Source organism: Xenopus laevis, chromosome 2S (assembly GCF_017654675.1).
Source record: "Xenopus laevis strain J_2021 chromosome 2S, Xenopus_laevis_v10.1, whole genome shotgun sequence".
Lineage (NCBI taxonomy): Eukaryota > Metazoa > Chordata > Amphibia > Anura > Pipidae > Xenopus > Xenopus laevis.
Window position 1 is genome coordinate 95,040,382 of NC_054374.1, and position 18,688 is coordinate 95,059,069.

Below are 18,688 nucleotides of genomic sequence, written 5' to 3' on the forward strand. Positions count from 1 at the left end.
TACCGCTGTAATGATCTTGTTTTGTTTATTTCAAGCAAACCATTATAAAATGTACTTGAAATCTCTAAAGTGGTAAAATATATATGTGGTTATATTCTGTACATACTCACATATACACATTTGCATATACAGTACCTTGCAAAAATGTTTAGACCCTTGACCCATTTGACCTAATTTTTCTAAATAACAAATTCTGTACTGAAATCAAAGTATTTAAACTCAAAATTAGTTTATTACTGTGAAATGTATTTTTCTTCTTACAATAATTAAAAAAGAAAAAGAAAATTGTAAACCTGTTATTTGTGTAAATATTACATCTCGACACGTATTTAAATATTTCAGTACCTTTTACAGCAATAACAAATCCTTTTGGGGGAAATGTGTGTGCCTAATGGCACACTGCCGTGGAATGACTATGGATCTTTTTTTCCAGGTGAATTTTGCCCAAATTTATCCAGTTGGCCAAGGCTTGCACATTTCACCTAAAATAAAGTATATAGGTGGTATTATTTGTAGCACTGACATCTACTCAGCACTTTTCAGAGAGTTCATTTTTACATAAGCCACTGCCCAGATGAAGGTTACAATCTTATTACTTTTTCACTCACTAAGATCAGGAGCCAATTAACCTTTTTTGTTTGTATGTGGGAGGAAACCAGAGGACCTGTAAAAGCCCGCACATATATATTGAAAGCATACCAACTTCTTGCATACCGTAATAGAGCTCAGGTAGAAGCACTAACCACAGAGTCTCTGAGATTGCTTTTCATTTGCAGAGTTTGCTTCAAAACAAAATTAACGCTTGGTCATCTTTCAGCAGGACAATGATCCCAAAAACAATGACACATTAAAGTGATACTGACACTAAAAAACTACTTTTTAAAATATGAATGTACATTTAAGGGGTTATTTATCAAAGTCCGAATTTATCTCAATATTTTCTGAAAAAAACTCTGACCAAATCCGCACAGGATTTTGGGCTTATTTATTAATACACTTTCCCGAAAATTTTGTAAAATTTGGAAAAAAAATAGTGAAAAATCCGATTTTCACAATGTTTTTTGGATTTTTCATCTGATTTTCACGATTTTTTCAGATTTTTCACCCAAAAACCCAGTGCACATCAAAAAATCATTGGGACTTCTCCCATTGACTTATATGCAACCTTGACAGGTCTGAGATGCCGGATTTTCAGATTCTGACTTTTCCATCCTCGGGGGTCTAATACATTCCGAAAAATTTTAAAAGCCCGGTTGATTATTTTTTGCTGAGAGGTTTGTTTTTGTAAGTAACTGTTAGTTGAAGTTTCTAAACCTGACTGTTTTGCCAACCTGACTGTCCCATCTCAGCCTCATCTCAGTTAAAGTTTCTAATGCTAACGGACTTCTTCTACACAAATATGGCAGCCCCCTCATACAGGAACATGGGGCATCAGACAGGTAGTGCAAATACTTTATGGCAAAAGTTATATGTAGCCTTCAAAGCCATTATTAATATAGATGTAAAAATAGTTTAAATTTCTGGTGTCAGTATCTCCTTAATACTGGCGTTGCTCAAGAAAAAATATTTACAGTGGCCCAGTCAAAGATCTTAATCATGTAGAAGGCAATGGGAGATGTCCCTTTAACAATTGGAACATGTTTTTTACCTTCAGAATTCTCAATTGTTTTGGGCTTTTTGCACTGGTTTTCATTCGACTATCTGATAAATTTGAGTTGTCACTGTGAGAATTTGATAAAGCCAAGTTTTCGGGGTGTAAAAAGTCGCACAATTTTGTCACTACTTTTCAACACACCGATTTTTTTTCGATAAGTTAAGGAGATTCATCTTTGGGAGTTTGGTCAAATTTTTTTCTTTTTAAACTTTTAGTGAGAAAAAGTCAAGTTTTAGTAAATACCCCCCTAAATGTCAGTTTTACTCTTTTTTATTAAACAAAGTGAAAGAATTATAAATGGGTCTAAAAACTTGTACAAGGATCTGTACAAACTTTACAGCATGTGAATTATGGGTTTTTTGACTTTGAAATGGATCAGGATCAACTACAAAATATATCCGCAGGATATTATATTTAGTTATGAATTGGTCTCTTCTAGAATGATTTTGAGTTATTTCATTAAAGTATTAAAAAACATTAGAAAAAATCCCCTTATTGCTTGCCTAGCACTTAGTCATAGGCAAGTGCTAGGTAAGCATGAAACGCGTTAGGCACTATAAGGGGATTTTTTCTAATGTTTTTTAATACTTTGATGTAATAAACTCTATTTTTTAACTTGTAAGCATGCCTTGGAGAATTATTTAAAGTATATTTGGTTGTACCTCTGTTTGGTCACTAGAGGACTCCGGCATGCTCAAGACTAATGTTTATTGGCCTCTACTTCCAAGTTGATTAATATGATTTTGAGTTATGCCCATATTGAACACAAAGTATCAATGTAGTTAATACATAGTTGTGCTGAATATAATTATCTTTCCCTACAGCAAACAGAACTTGTTCAACATAGCAAAGCAGGCCTTTAGGCAAGTTTCCCAGCATGCTGCAGATAAAGCTGAGTATATACAGGTATGGGACCCATTATCCAGAATGCTCAGGTCCTGGGGTTTTCCGGATAACAGATACTGTATTTCTGTAATTTGGATCTTCATATCTTAAATCTATTAGAAAACCATTTAAACATTAAATAAACCCAATAGGCTGGTTTTGCTTTCAATAATGATTGACATCTTAGTTTGGAACAAGTACTATGTTCTGATTTATTATTAAAGAGAAAAACAAAATAATTTTGAAACATTTGGATAAAATGGAGTCTATTGAAGACAGCCCTTCCATATTTTGGAGCTTTCTGGATAACGGGTTTCTGGATAACAGATCCCATACATGTATCGAGTACTGTAGATCTACCATTAGACTTTGCAGCTGTTACAGACTTTCATTACCAGTTTGCTATCAGAAAGAATGTTTTTTTTTTGCTAAATTTATAGACAAATAGTTCAGGATTGTATCAGCTAACTGTGAAACAACCTAGAACAGGTCAGTAATATAAACTGGCACAATGTGAGCTATCGTTTACAGATGCATAATTTCCATGTGTATTGTTATTTACTTGACTGCACTATCCTAATTTCTTATAACCAAGCCTGCTGTTATATGGCTACCTCTACTACCAATAATTATATTCAACTTTCACTTGCTTAGAGAACCCAATATTAAAGGTTTCTAGTCTCTTAACTATGATTTATTTTCCTCTTTTTTCACCTGAATAATATACATATAAAATACACTGTATTTTAGGACACATATAAAACCCACATCACGAGTACAAAACTAAAAATGACATGTTTGTCTTGTACATAGGTCTTCAATCCTTGTATTAATATATGAACTTCGCTTCACCCTACAATAAAACTAGGAAATCTTATCTGCTTCATTGTTGGAATGATATGCCATAACCAATACACCAAACTGAATTACATAGGTAGCAATTTTATCAAGTTTACCGCTGCCAAAACACCATACCTGCTGATAAGAAGGGAATTTTTTCTGACCCTGTAATAGCAAGAGGTTCAATTTATGTGTACCCTTTCTTTAGAGAAGATAGAGTATTTTAAAGTCATTTGTCCAAAAGCAATCCTTCTGTGCTGCTTGCGAGTCCTCCATACTTACTGGATGTCTGTTGGGCATAGTCCTATTTTAAGTGCTTGCAAAAACAGCTTCATGCTCAAAAGTCATTAACCATACAATGGAAAAGTTGCTGTTCGTGATCAGCATCCATGTTCACTTTTTAAGTATTCAGTATCTGCCCTTTAATATATTTGTAAATCTCATAGATAGTATTAATCATATACAGTAGGATGTCAAGATTCAGCTGCTCATGATTAAGAGGTGCCACGGCTGCTCCTCACTGCACTCTATATGATACCCATTGCACGCAGCAGTCCTGTCCTGCTTTATGACTGAAATATGAGTTGTTTTTTAACATACAAACAAAATTCCCAATTAATATTGCTTTTATTTAGACAGTAAATTATCAGTTCTGAAATACAGATAGCATTGTTTAACTTTCCCAAACACAAAAAAGGCACCACATGGAAATGCAAGTAAAGATTCCCATGTGAAAAAGGCCTAACACGCAAGCATTTAAATGCACAGCTATGCTGAACATATCAAACCACATATACAGTACGTCCTTTGTATGCAATTATTTAACACTAGTGATTTCAGTCAGGGTTCAGTATGTATTTCATTTTGAACACGCCTCAAACATTAAAATGAAGCATGTTGCATTTAAAATATACACATCTGTGGTAAAACACAGATCTGAGTATGTGGGTACAACCCACACTCATACATTGGGCTCTAACATGATGTGTTTTTGTGACTTAGATATTCTCTGTTTTAATATATTTTAAAAAGATATTTAAAACATAAAATGCTGCATGTTTAAACACCACAATGGAATGTGACTGTTCTGAAATCTAGGTCTGAAGCTTGTGGGTACAACCAGATAAAATAATTAATCTCCCCCCCAAATATGCCTTTGCAGCCTTATTAGTTCCTAACTTATTAAGGTTCTATTGGATACACCTGAAAGCTACTGGGACTGAACTACAAAATGCCTCTGCTGATTGTCTCGTGGCCAGAACTCCTGCTGATTGTTTGTTATATGCTGTGTAACGCTGCAGCTGCTACTGATTCTGCTCTGCAAGCAGGTAAGATATTTTATTCCTGTTGCATTTCTTCATGTGTAATAATGTCCTAACATTTTATTGTGTTGAATTTGAATTACATATGACTTTACTGACATTGTACAGTGTTGGGGGTATAGCTGAGGTCCAGCAGATCAATATAGCTTTCCTACTCGCTGCTGAAACCATACCTGCCAGTTTTCTATCTGCCTTTGAGATATTTGCCACATCTCCAAATATTGCCCATTCGGGTGTAGGTGATATATTGATTAAAAAACTGGTTTTACAATAAAGAGTGACTTCATTCCAAAGTCCTGATTACTTTTAAAAGTGGCCACCAATGTAGTTCAAGTTTTAGTAAAGTAACTTTTATGTTTGTTTTTTATAACAAATAATTTGGTGCTTTGTAGCAAGTATTAAACTGAAGTAAACAAAACTAGCCATTGCCCTAACCAACTCCCTTTCCACCTACCAAAACACACAGGGATTAAAGGTTCTGCTAGGCCTTGAGGCAAATGGTTGGACAGTTGTTTCCTTCACAGCTTCTGCTCATCTCTCTACCCTAGCTGCAGAAGAGAGGGAGCTTGGAGAATACTGCCATGAAATCATTGTAAGTATTTAGACTTTCTCTTATCTCCAAACCACCTTTCATGGCACCAACTTCCCTCTCTTCTAGAGCTAGTATTGTCTGTATTAGCTCTAAGGGGCCGATGTATCATAGTGTGAAATTAGATCTAAAAATTCCCATACTCTCTATTCATTCCTATGGGATTTTTCAGAGGCGTATTTATCAACAAGTGAAAATGAGTTTATCATTAGATAAAATCCTTAATTTACTATCCTACTATGCTTTGGCATTGAGGGTGGGGATTGCCATCTTAGTGAATGCCACGGAAGGTGACATGGCAATATAAATTGCAGTAAGTGTGTTGAATTTTCTGTTTTGGTAATCCAGTAAATAAATTGCAGGCATACTTTAAAATTTATTTGCAAACACGCTATGTTACTAAATGCTGCCACTAGGAAATTGCAGCCATTAAAACAGTTTACAGTAAAGCTTACATTTTTTTCCCCTGTAAAATATATAAGTTCCCACCATTAGTGAATGGCTCCTCTTGCTGGGTAACAAACACCCTAAACTATGTTCATAATTATGATACAGAATCAAATACTTGTACTGTACAAAAGCCAACTCTGTTATTTATTAATCAATAGGCGTACCTTGACATTTGTACCTTCATTTATGTAGCAGACAATCAGCTGAGCCTGTGCCACATACTTTCAGGTAAGAAAAATACATTTTAATATTCTGTTAATGGTAATGTAAAACCAAAAATGATTTGTGTATAATGAAAGCAAATGTTATTTTAAACAACATTCCCAATATACATTCATACATTTGTTGTTTAATGTTTTCAAATGTATTTTTTTTTTTTATTTAAAGTTGCAATTGTAACAAACTTCCTTACCGTGGAAACTCTCCCTACTATCCTACTACACACTCCATGGTTACTGTTATACAGGCCTTCCAGAAGGCATTGAAGATCACTTGTGGTTCTTTGGAAGCTTGGTCTCCTTGTCCCATTCATCTTCCTCATTTTTGCTCTCTTCCAGAGAGCTGGGTATTAAAACCTTAGGTGACATAGCCATAGACTAAATTCAAGATGACCATAGAATTACTGTGAAGAAAGGGATGGTTTTATAACGGCCTTTCAGGGAAGGAAGTCCATATGACCAATACATGGAAAATACCAAACTATTGGGAATGCTTTAGGATTTCTTAGTTTGCATTTAATAAATCTGCCCACAAAGGCTATCCTAAGGGCTCTTACTGACGAGCGGTTGAAGCTGCGTTCTGTTTTTCAGCGTGTAGGCGCCGAACGCAGGTTGAGATGCAACATGCTGCATTTTTCCTGCGTTCGGCGCCTACACGTGCCTGTATGAGTACAGCCCCATTGAAAAAAGCTAAATGCGTCTATTCCTGCGGCTGAACGCTGAAAAACGGAACGTAGGGGAGCGCAGCTTCAACCGCTCGTCAGTAAGAGCCCTTATGCACTGGGAAATCTCTTGACCCTCCTCCCCTACCATCTTGGCAAAACTTGGTAAATGATTCCTACAAGTCAAAAATTGACTTGGCTTGAACTGCAAAATGTCTTAATTGTTTAACATCTCATTCTTTGAATTTGGTGCTCACTTTGTATTGCTTTCTCCTTTCCTTCCTTTACTTTCCTTTCTCTCTCCTTTAGTACTATCTCAATTGTTTGTATATTTAAAAAAAAAAAATAAAAAACATGCAAAATAAAATCTTTAAAAAAAAAAAAGTTGCAATTGTAAGGATTCTCTTTCTGTCCCTTTGTGCAGTGCTGTCTCTTGAAATGTAGCAGAAGTCAGCCTTGTCTGTGTCGTCACATGTTTGCTAATCAGCTGATTTCTGCTACATCATTTCAAAATACATAACCACCAAGGCACAAAACTAAAAGGGACAGATTCTTTTCAATTGCAGCTGCTTAGAATTAAATCTTTTTTCAATCCATACAAAGCAAACAGCAACACTAAGGGCTCTTACACATGAGCGTTCTGACCTGCGTTCCGTTTTTTGGCGTTCAGCCGCAGGGGAGCGCAGGAATAGACGCAAGTCATTATTTGAAATGGGGCTGTACTCGTGTAGGCGCCGAACGCAGGAAAAATGCAGCATGTTGCGTCTGAACCTGCGTTCGGCGCCTACACACGCCTGAGTGAGTACAGCCCCATTTCAAATAATGACTTGCGTATATTCCTGCGCTCCCCTGCGGCTGAACGCCAAAAAACGGAACGCAGGGGAGCGCAGGTCAGAACGCTCATGTGTAAGAGCCCTTACTGGTCTACTAATTGGTTACTACGATTAATTTAAGGCCTGCATGGGTTGGGGGTCATGTGTCCCTTCCAACCTATTCCAGATGCAAATTATTGTAAGATTCATCTCAAAAACTGTGTGAAGCCCAGAGGTTTTTTTTTTTTTTTGTTTTTTTTCCAAATCCCTAAATTAGTTTGGAAAATGGAGTTAGCAATACAAACTGAATACACTGAGGGTATATGTGCATATTACCCACTAGGTGGCACTGCCATATTTAACAAAACTAGGCAGCAGGTTTAAAAGAATGTTCTGCCTAAAGAATACGTGAAAAGCTGCACTGGCAACCTGTGACCATAAGCATGCAAGAATCTAACATTTCAACATTCTTTCCCTACACTGAATCTGTAAAACTTGTTTTTTATAGGTGAATCTTTCTCTTTGTAGTGACATTTTAAAGTCTTTCATAGATTAAATATCACTTTGTATTTAGTCAGACCCATGTTGCATACCTCCCAACATTTTAGTAGTAAAAAGAGGGACAAATTTTTTTTTCGCACGTAGAACAGCAAAATCTTTTGACCATGCCCCTTTCTGTGGCCACACCCCCTAATTACCATGTTCATTTTCAAAAATTTGGCAGGTTATGAAAGTTTGAAAATATTTCTCCTTATCTAAACTGTTTTTTTGTGTCTCAAAATTGTTACAAAGTATCTTATTTGCACCTGTTAGCTGTTCTGGGCTCTCTGCTAAAAGCCAATTAAGTGAGAAACTTTGTCTCTTTTTCTGGCTGTTCAGTGCAGAGAAAAGAGGGACTTTCCAGTACAAATGAGGGACTGCGGGTTGAGCTGTCAAAAGTGGGACTGTCCCTCCTAAAAAGGGACAGTTGGGAGTTATGCATGTTGTTTTTATACAGAGTAGTGACTTTTGGGTGGGTTCCCTTCAGGAAAGATGTTTACAGACTAGAACAGTGGTCTGACTATTCCTCTGGTAGCTGGCTGCAGGTACAGATGTAGTCTTGGTTAAAAAATAAGCCACAATCACGCAATCTTTAATTCTTTGCATGTCTCTAGTCATTTTTCTCTTCAGTTCACTTGTTTCTTAGCGAAGTCTTTTGAATTTAAATATAGGACACAATGGGGCAGATTCACTAAAGGGTGAAGTGGCCAACATAAATCCCATCTGCAGGGATATAGAGGACAATACGCTAGAGACCGTCAGGCAATGTGTGTGTTAGCCTGTTAAACCAGTTCTAGGAAATGATAAACATAGTGTTGCCTGGCGCTACACCCCAGTCACTAGAAGCAACAGCTACGGATCATCCACTAACACTAATCTGCTCTCACAGTAAGTGAATTTAGTGAAATCACATTGCTTTATCTTTTAAGACAGAAACTAGACATTTGGTGCTGGTGTGTGTACGTTTATTTTATTATATCTTGATGTATTTCCATTAGGGATGTGCATTTTTTCTTTATCTTTTCTGTGAGAAGACTATGGAATGCAATAGGCAGTAGATATTCTATAACCTGCCATACATTTTGAAATCACTGCACGCTTGGGGGCACATTTACTATGGGTCGAATATCGAGTGTTAATTAACCCTCGATAGTCCACAATTCGTTGGAACGATAGAGGGGAAAAATGGATTGAACGATTCTAATCGAGCGATTCGAAGGATTTTAATTCATCGATCAAACGATTTTCCTTCGATCCCAAATTGCTAGGAAAGCCTATGAGGACCTTTCCCATAGGCTAACATTGTACCTCGGTAGGTTTTAGGTGGCGAAGTAGGTTGTCGAAGTTTTTTTTAAAGAGACAGTACTTAGACTATCGAATAGTCGAACAATTTTTAGTTCGAGTTGAAGGATCGAAGTAGCCAAAAATAAACTTCGAAATTCTAAGTATTTTTTATTCTAATCCTTCACTCGAGCTTAGTAAATGTGCCCCTTGGAGTTAATTCTGTATTAGAATAACTCACTTATGAATGTACAATATAAAAGTGTTATCTTGAAGACCCTGGTTGCTAATGTATGCACTTTTTTAGCTAATGTGATATACAAGTATGAGACCTGTTATTCTGTATGGGTTTTTCAGATAGCATATCTTTTGTATCTTCATACCTTAAAGGAATAAAAAAAAAAAGACCCCACATAGACCCCCCTCCTCCCCCCAGCCTAGCTGCTACCCTGGGCCATTGTCGCAAACCGGGAAATTGCTCCAACTGCACATGCGCTGCCACGCCAGTCTCATTCTCAGATTACCAAAGATCAGGAAGATGGCTGCTGTGAACTCCAATCTCTGAATCTGCACCGAGGGGTTAGTAAAAAGTTAGGGGCATTTGCCCGGAGTAGCAGCTAGGCTGGGGGGAGGATCATCTTCTTGCCTTAAGTTTACTAGAAAATCATGTAAACATTAATAAACTGAATAAATTGGTTCTGCTTCCAATAAGGATTTAATTATATCTTAGTTTGGATCAAGTACAAGCTACTGTTTTATTATTACAGAGAAAAAGGAAATCATTTTTAAAAATTGTGGTTATTTATATAAAAGTCTATGGGAGACAGCCTTTCCGTAATTCTTAGCTTTCTGGATAACGGGTTTCTGGATAAGGGATCCTATACCTGTACAAGGTACTGTTTTATTATTACAGAGAAAAAGGAAATAATTTTTTAAAATTAGGATTATTTGGATTAAATGGAAAAAATTAATATTTTCTAAAATTATTTGGATAAAATAGTCAATGTGACAGCCTTTCCATAATTTGGATCTTTCTGGATAACTGGTTTCTGGATAATGGATCCCATACCTGTACATCATATAAATGACTTGCACGCACATTGAGACGCCTGCTCAATGTGCGTGCGCCTCGCCATCACTACCACTGTTGCTTGACTGCCTATTCGTTTTATATTGGTAGGAGGACGGGAATAGAAGTAGAGGCAGGCAGGCCAAGCAGAAGAGACGGTCATGGGCCATGAAAGTTTTGAGTGCTGCTGAAGCATAAGATATGTGGGGGATATGATTGCACTGCGAGCAACTAAAAAAAAAATTTCTCCTAAAAAAATACTTCTTTGCAATTTGAAAAATGCTTATAGTCACTCCACTAAGCCAAAGAGGGATTTTAATTTTTGACCATGCATCCCCTTTAATAACACTTTGTACACTATAACTGTGATCTATTAGAAGCTACTCTGGCTGTTTTATATTTTATTATTGTAACTGTGTTCCTAGATACTTGGGGAGATCCAGTCTGAAGGTGATTTGTGTTTAAAAACAAAACACATATTTTCCGTTCTAAATATTTGCAAATGGTTGAATGTGCACAAACATCAGAAGTCGCCATGTGGACTCCCTGACACTCAGATCAGCTGGAAATACAAGGAGGGGTGTGGAGACAAATTTTTATAAGTGTGAGATTAGAGTTTACCACGGAGTATATTGGCTTTATGCTTGGCAGCACATACCAGTACGTGTATCTGCTTATTACACAATGCTTTCTCAATCTGCTCACAAGAAAATAATTAACAAATGTTGAACTTTATCTAAAAGTGCAGAATTAAATTTAAAACAGTGCAAAGTCTACGTGGCTGATCTCAGTGTGGCAAAATAAATGCCAGATTTTATTAGCATTCTAGGTTACTTAGAAATAGGTCATTTCCTTGTTGCACAGCCTGCCAATCTTCAGTACAGAGACTAAGCAATAATGGGAGCAACCTATAGTAACAACAAAACATAAACTCTCCGTACCTACAAACATATATGCGATCGGATTCAGAGAGCTGTAGTTCTGCGTTACCATAGTTGTGCTGGAGAACAGTATAATTCTATAACCAAAAAGTTTCTATGTGAACAGGTTTCTGGTTTGAGTATTTAATACAGATTTTGTAAACCTGTGGTGTCTTATCTGCCAGCAGAAAAGCTTTAGGCAGAGTAGTACCTTCACCTAATATGATCCAAGCGGAACAACTTTGAAGGGCTGGATTTCAAGAGGCCAGGCCCCTAGGCTTTATTCGGAGACTGCCTCCCCCTTTCATGGGTGTGACTGGAAAATAACTGACGTTCTTATGTATTTATAACTCCCAGCTTCAGTACATTTTTGGGTAATGGCACAGTTATCAACCTCGTTATCAGGCGATAAAACACCCAGAATCAATTCCTATTCATTTCACTGGACATTGCCTTTACCTGGATGGCGTACATGTGACCAGGTCAGAAGGTAATATAACCACACCACCTCCCCTTGTGAGTGCGCAGGCCCCCTGAGGAGCACTGGGGATTAGGTGTGTCGTCATTGCCTCCCCAAAGCTTCCAACCAAACTGGAATGTGACCGGATGGCATGCGACCCTTAAAATCTTGCTGCACTAGGACAAGTTCCTTTGTGGTCTTGCTACAAATTGGGAGTCTGCTTGTTGCTCAGATAACTGTTGCTGACTCTCGCATTATTGAACAATAAGTATCCATTACTGGTTCTGGCAATTCTGGGCACTTGTTTTTTTTTTTTTTTTAAAGGTTTTTATTTTTACCATTTTAGAAAACCCAAAAACAAAGAGAAAAAACAAGATCTCATCGTTGTATCCAGTAACATATCGACATTAAGGATGTACAGAAGCCTACATTTATAACAACATTTACATACCATCAGATTATCACAGGGATTATCAGACATAATATGGTTTATCTCTATATACCTTTAGGCAAGCGTGGATACACTCGAGGCTCATACATTAGGGTCAGCCTCTGGGTTGGGGCACTTGTTTTTATTGAGCAATTAAGTAATAGTGCAAAACTCCCTTGACTGCATGTTTTTGTAAAGGTGCCAGTAAACCTTGCATAACCCAACACAGGAATGATAATTATGTTGCTAAACGGGTTTGATCTGTGACGAAACGAAATAGGAACATGCAAATACAGAGATGGGGTAATTTTTTGATAAGTAATTAAAGAAATATTTGGGACATTGTGTATGACAAGGTTCCCCAACCTTCTTTCACCCATGAGCCACATTCAAATGAGGGAAGCTGCTCCTATGTGACACAATTTTTTTTTTAATTGATTTTATATGCCTGGTGGGAAGATTACCTTATTTGAGTGCCTGTTTCACAAGAATTCCTGGGAGCAACACAAGCATGACAAGTTCCTGGGCTGCCAAATAAAGGATATGAATTGCTATTCAGGTGCCCTATGTAGACTGGTACCTCATTAAGGGTTCTTACAGATGAGTGTTTCTTGCTCCATTCCCCTGCGGTCATTTTTAATGCCTTCCACCTGTGCTTGGTGCTTCTGAGCGCCAGTGTGAGTACGGCCTTATTTAAGTTAATGGAATGTGTTCCTTGTGCACTCTTCTGCGAGTCACACAGCAAAAGGGCAGCACTCCGTACTTTGGTAAAATTGCCTTTATTTCCACATGCAGGGCAACATATACAGCAACGTTTCGAGCCTAGCACGGCTCTTTGTCAAGTGTTCCTTGTGCACTCTTCTGCGGTCTAACAAATTAAAACTGACCACAGGGGAACAGAACAAGAAGCACTCATCTGTAAGGGCCTGTAGGAGGATGCGTCTACATCTGGCTAACACCATAGTGGCATAAATAGGCCAGCAGATAAAATGCCATATTTTAATAACCATGCATTGTACATAAATATGCATTCCAGTGCGTTTCTGCTTCTTTTTATGTGTATAATTTTTGACAAAGCCAGAACCAGTGCCAGGCCAGTTGTCAGTGTCCTAGGCAACTGTTGCCCCCCTCGTACGTCCTGTGGTGCGCGCCAGTGGGGGGGGGGAAGACCAACAAGAGCTGGGGTTGGGAGGGTACATGGGCTATGACTAGTTGGCAGAAAAGATATGTGCATAGCACTTTCCCCCAACTTTTCACACTAGGCATGTGCCTTTGCCAGAACTAGAGATTGGTAGAAGTGTTGTGGCAAAGGCACATCTTAAGCACAAACAAAGGGTGTTGGGCATGTACCTTTTCTGCCTGCATTCCTCTAGTTTTTGCTCATCAAGTTCTGGGGATTTGGAGAGTGAGTTGCATGTGTGCAGAGGGTTGGGGTTGTGGGCCAAGATAATGAGCAGGAGAGGGATGGAGGACAGATTTGCTTTGGCTCCCCCAACTTTAGGCATGGCGCTGTTTTGTCCTAAGTCTGTGCCATCAAAGTGTTGTATTAAAACAAGAAAGCAACATCATTGATGCTCTATTCCTGAATTATGGTATTAAAATGTACATTTAATGTCATATCTGCATATAATCTTTGTCTCTCTCTCTCTTTTTTTATTTTTAACAGGTAATATGCTTCTTTTTGACTCGAAACCGATATCACAGAGCACTACTGAATGAAGGGCTAATAAGAGTCAGGGCCAGTAATTCTGCTTTAAACAACAGAGAAGGTAATCTGACTTTTTTGTTTGTTTTGTTTTTTTGTTTCTTTTTAAATAATAATTAGAATGTGGCTTTTTTGCAGATGAATTTTAATTTATATGGTCACTCTCCATGTTCTCTTCTATTTTACATGCCACCCTGGCCTCATCTCCCTTCTGTTTACTGAGCTATTGTCCTTTCTGTGCCATTCAGGCTATGTGTGCCGTATCCTTGTACTTCTTGGGTCTGTTCAGATGTTCTCAATTCTAAATTGATAAACATAGTGCAGAATACAAATGCAAGTGATTCTTTATGTACAAATGCAAGTGATTCTTTATGTGTGATATTCAAACTCCTTGTCGGTTGAGTTATTAGGGCACGTACTTATTGGTGGTCAGGAATTTCTTTCTACATTATTTGGCTGGTGAATATGGTAATGTTTGCATTTCTCTTGTATTGCCTCTTGGCAGGGGCGTAACTACAGAGGAAGCAAACCCTACGGCTGCAGAGGGGCCAGGAGTGTAAGGGTCATATACAGACCAACATTGATGGTACAATAAGTGAACTTACTAATGTTTTGAGGCTCCAAATTGAATTTACTGTATTGCCTGTAACACATAGTTATGCCAATGTTTCTTGGTCACTCTCCTTGAGAACTCAATTCATAAAAAGCATGTATATGTTGTGCAATTGTTTTGAAACTTGTGGGGCTGTAAAGGAAAGGGGCAAGCCTTAAGATCCTGGCTATCTTGCTAGTTATTTATCCCCATATAGTTTATATTTATTTAAATTAAATTTAAAGAATGAATAGACATTTAAACCACTGGTTTATAGCACAGATACAGCCTAATGGTTCAGAGCCATATATCCATATTCGATATATGGCTCTGAACCATTGGGCTGTATCTGTGCTATAAACCAGCGGTTCTGGATGCATAGTTGGCGAAAGGGACATAAAGGAGTGATTTGCATGTCTCCATCCATAATGCCTTATGGGAGAATTAAAACCCTCATTGGTATCTGGGCAGTGCTGTGTGTATGGCATGAGACAAGTAAATAAATGCCTTATGATTTCAGAAGGCTTTACTTTGCATGTAATTACTTGTGAAGGGCTTTTTGGCTCCTTTTAGCCCATCTCACCCTAACCAGGTTTGGTTTTCCATTTCAATATATTAATTGAATTAATAGAATAATTATATTTTTTTCAAAAACTGCTTTTTTTTTTTTTTTTTTTTTTTTTTTTTTTTTTAAGGTTGTTCCCTGCCAGTCCATGAAACAGCAGAGAGAGGGGCACATGTGCAATACTATATTTAAGATTCTTATAGTCTTCAGTTGCTTTGCTGTACATGGTATGTATACAGTCTGTTAACGTGTTTTCAGGGTCCCACTGGGCCAGACACGCTTGCTGCTGCCTGCTCCTTCCTGACCTCCCCCTGCCGTCTGAAGAAATAACGTGTACGTGTATTGAAGCTTGAAATTCCAGGGCCTATTTTAAATCCCAAGGCCTGCATCTACTTAAAATACATAGTCTAGGACTGGACCTTCCAAATCTCACTAGAGAACCTCACATCCAGGACCCACCGTCACAACAATTACATTTAAGGAGTCCTAAGTGACTGTGTTGAATGTAAGAAATTAGGAAATTTACCCAAGTTTGGGGCTCATAAAGACCAGGTCCCACTGAGAGATCCTCTTGTACTTTGGAACCAACCCTAAATACATGTATAGATTTGCCTAAAAGTCAAGTGATTTTTTGCACCAACTTTATATGGATTCATATCCATGTGCTTGCCATGTAAATTTAACTTCAAAAAAGGCAACATTTTTTGTATTAAAGTAGAGATTTTTTTTTTTTTTGGCTAAAGAAGGAGACCAATAATCTTCAGTAACAGACTGCATTCTTAAATCGACTTAGTTGGCAGGAAGCTCTGAAAATGAAGTCGATTAAAGACAGGCCTCTAATCTTTCAAGTTTACATGGTCTCTTTATTTTGAGGTCTTTGTTTCTAAAAACAAAGATCAAATTCTTAGGTTCCTTCGTTTGTGATATAATAACGGTTGAATAATTTGTATTCACTGTAAACGATGGCTTTTTCTTTTCTGTTTCTTTTACACCCACTGGTTCATATGATTACGAATGTATTTATTTTTACTTAACTACTTTTCTAAGTTTTTTTTTTTTATGTTTATTGGAAAGCTTTCTAATGTGTCTTATACAATACCTTTTGTGATTGTAGATTTGATGCTGTCATGTTAACTTCATGTCTATTGCAAAACTAAAAATGTTAAAACATTAGTTTTTTATATATAAAGTCATCTGTATTTTTATATTGACAATAAAGCCTTACACAAAGATTAACGAGTAAAAACGGTCAAACTGCTTCCTCTGTCAGTGTAAAGTGAAACATTACTCGTAGATACCAATGAAGCACAGTCTTGAAATGAGTAGATTGCTGATCTTTTAATGAAGCACCTCTCTGGCATGGAAGTATCTATGTTCTACTCCACAAAGGAAGCCATATAGCTGTATTTCATAGTAACCGCTAAGTATAATATCCCTTTAAGAGACATTCAATAAATATGACTAGTTTGCATGGCTTCAAAATGTTTATCATCAAGCATACGTTCAATTCTTTTTTCATTGTTTTCCAGAGCAGGTTGATGTGCTGGGGCAGCTGCACAGAGACATTACACTGCCATGTACATTCACACCAGGGGAAGATGTAGTTATCCACTGGTATAAAGCCAGCAATGGAAAAAATATTCTGCACTCTTACTTAAATAACAAAGACCAATTGGAAAAACAGGATAAAGCTTACAAAGGCAGGACATCATTATTTTTAAGTGAAATAAAAAATGGAAATGCTTCTCTCTTGCTGCAAAACATTCAAGAAGCTGATGCAAATCAGTATGTCTGTTATGTGGGGACAGCCGCAGACACAAATGAAGTAACTGTGAAGCTGAATGTTGCAGGTAGGAAAGCTTTTTATATGGTTATAAACTGGACTTGGCTCAAAGGACTAAAGCTGGCCATAGATGTACAGATTTTATCCTTGTATCCGACAACGACCATACGTCCCACAACCATTCATATTAAATAAAGTAGTAAAAGGACGAAATGGGACAATGTTCTGGCCTTGAACGCAATCCTATGCCGACAAATTCTAGTGACAGTTGCTCACTGATATCGTCGGAAAGCCAATACACGCAGAGAAATTATCGTGAGCCAACAGAATTCTTCTAACCTGTCCGATCAATTAAACAAGGTCAAAAAATCTTTCTGTATGGCCAGCTTTATTCCATACGCTTGGTTACACTTCCTTTAAAAACTGACTGTTTTCCTGAATGTATTCTACAGCTGAAGAAGGCCTTCCCTTTGCATTAAAGTGTGCTATACACAATATGTGCATCAAACACACCAATGCAAAACAGCCTGGGAATATACTGTAGGTAACACCTCATGAGACCCTGTGGCACACTGAACTGGAATACTGGTATTAAACTCTGGTCCCATTGTCAGGCATAATGAAGGGAAAAAAAGCCAATTAGTCCATGTATGTTTTAAATTTAGGATTGGATGGCAATAGAAGGACAACAGATGACAGCTGGCTAACATTTCCTCTGCTTGCCTAAAGAATACAGATGCAAAGACGGATACAAATATGACCGTCCCCAAATGTGTAAACCAAGAATGAGAAAAAAACACCACTATTTACAGTATACACCTAATAAAAGAAACCATGAAGCAGCTAATATGAGCTTATATAGCAAATGCTTCTGTTGCTTTGCCTTCATCGATTTGGTGCTGTGTCCCTGTTATGCACTTTATTCTTTTTAAAATCATTATCATGTAGAAAACTCTTCCAGGTGGCACTGCTATAAATTGCTTTCAGATGTGTGGAGATGCATGTTATAGAATTTATTGTATTTGTTCAAAATAACTGTTCCATGGTGTACAACATTTGACTGTTTAACTTACTGGAGAAATCCACAGTTATATTTAGATAAGGCATAAGGTGAAATTAAACTTTACACTTCTATATTTGAAAAATTGTCACAAATAGAACATATAAATTATTTGGAAAACATCTAATTTATGGGGGAAAAAATTAGTTCTGCATTTTTTGTAATTGACCATATGAATATGACCTATATCACTAATAACAGTTAATATTATTTTAGCTATAACTGGATTGAAACTAAATCCTAATTTCACTGTAAATTTTAGAAGCAATGCGTTTGCTTACAATTAACATATTTACAGCCTTTGAAGAAAACTCAATGGAATATGATGCAGACAAAGTTTGGTGCTTTGTAAGAAAGGCTACTCCAGCTGGTTCAGTCACAATAACCTGGAATAAAGATAAGAGTTTTGTTAAGAAAGAACGGAGCTTTGACAGTTCTTTGGAAATAAACTCCGCCAGTAACCTACAATGCACAATTCATCATTCTGACCTCAATATTAGCTGGACAGGAAACTGGGAAATAAAGGGTAAGTTTAATAGTCCTTTTTCCCTTCCATAGTCACTGTCTTGATAGAGCGACACTGGGCAATGCAAATATGCTTGTCACTGTTTTCATCAGGCATGATTTCTTTGAAAGGCCTTAGGGCACATAAGGCACAGGCTCCGCTTCTCTCCACCAGCATTTTCACCTTAGGCAGAGAAAAGCCAATGTGCTCCCAATTACTCAACTGTCCCTCTGCACTTACAGATGTACCGTAACTATGTATTTTTGCACCAAAAAATTCAATATGCAGCTGCAGCATGAATTTTTCTGTGAATTGGTTGCTTTGGCAATGGGAAAACAGTGTTGCA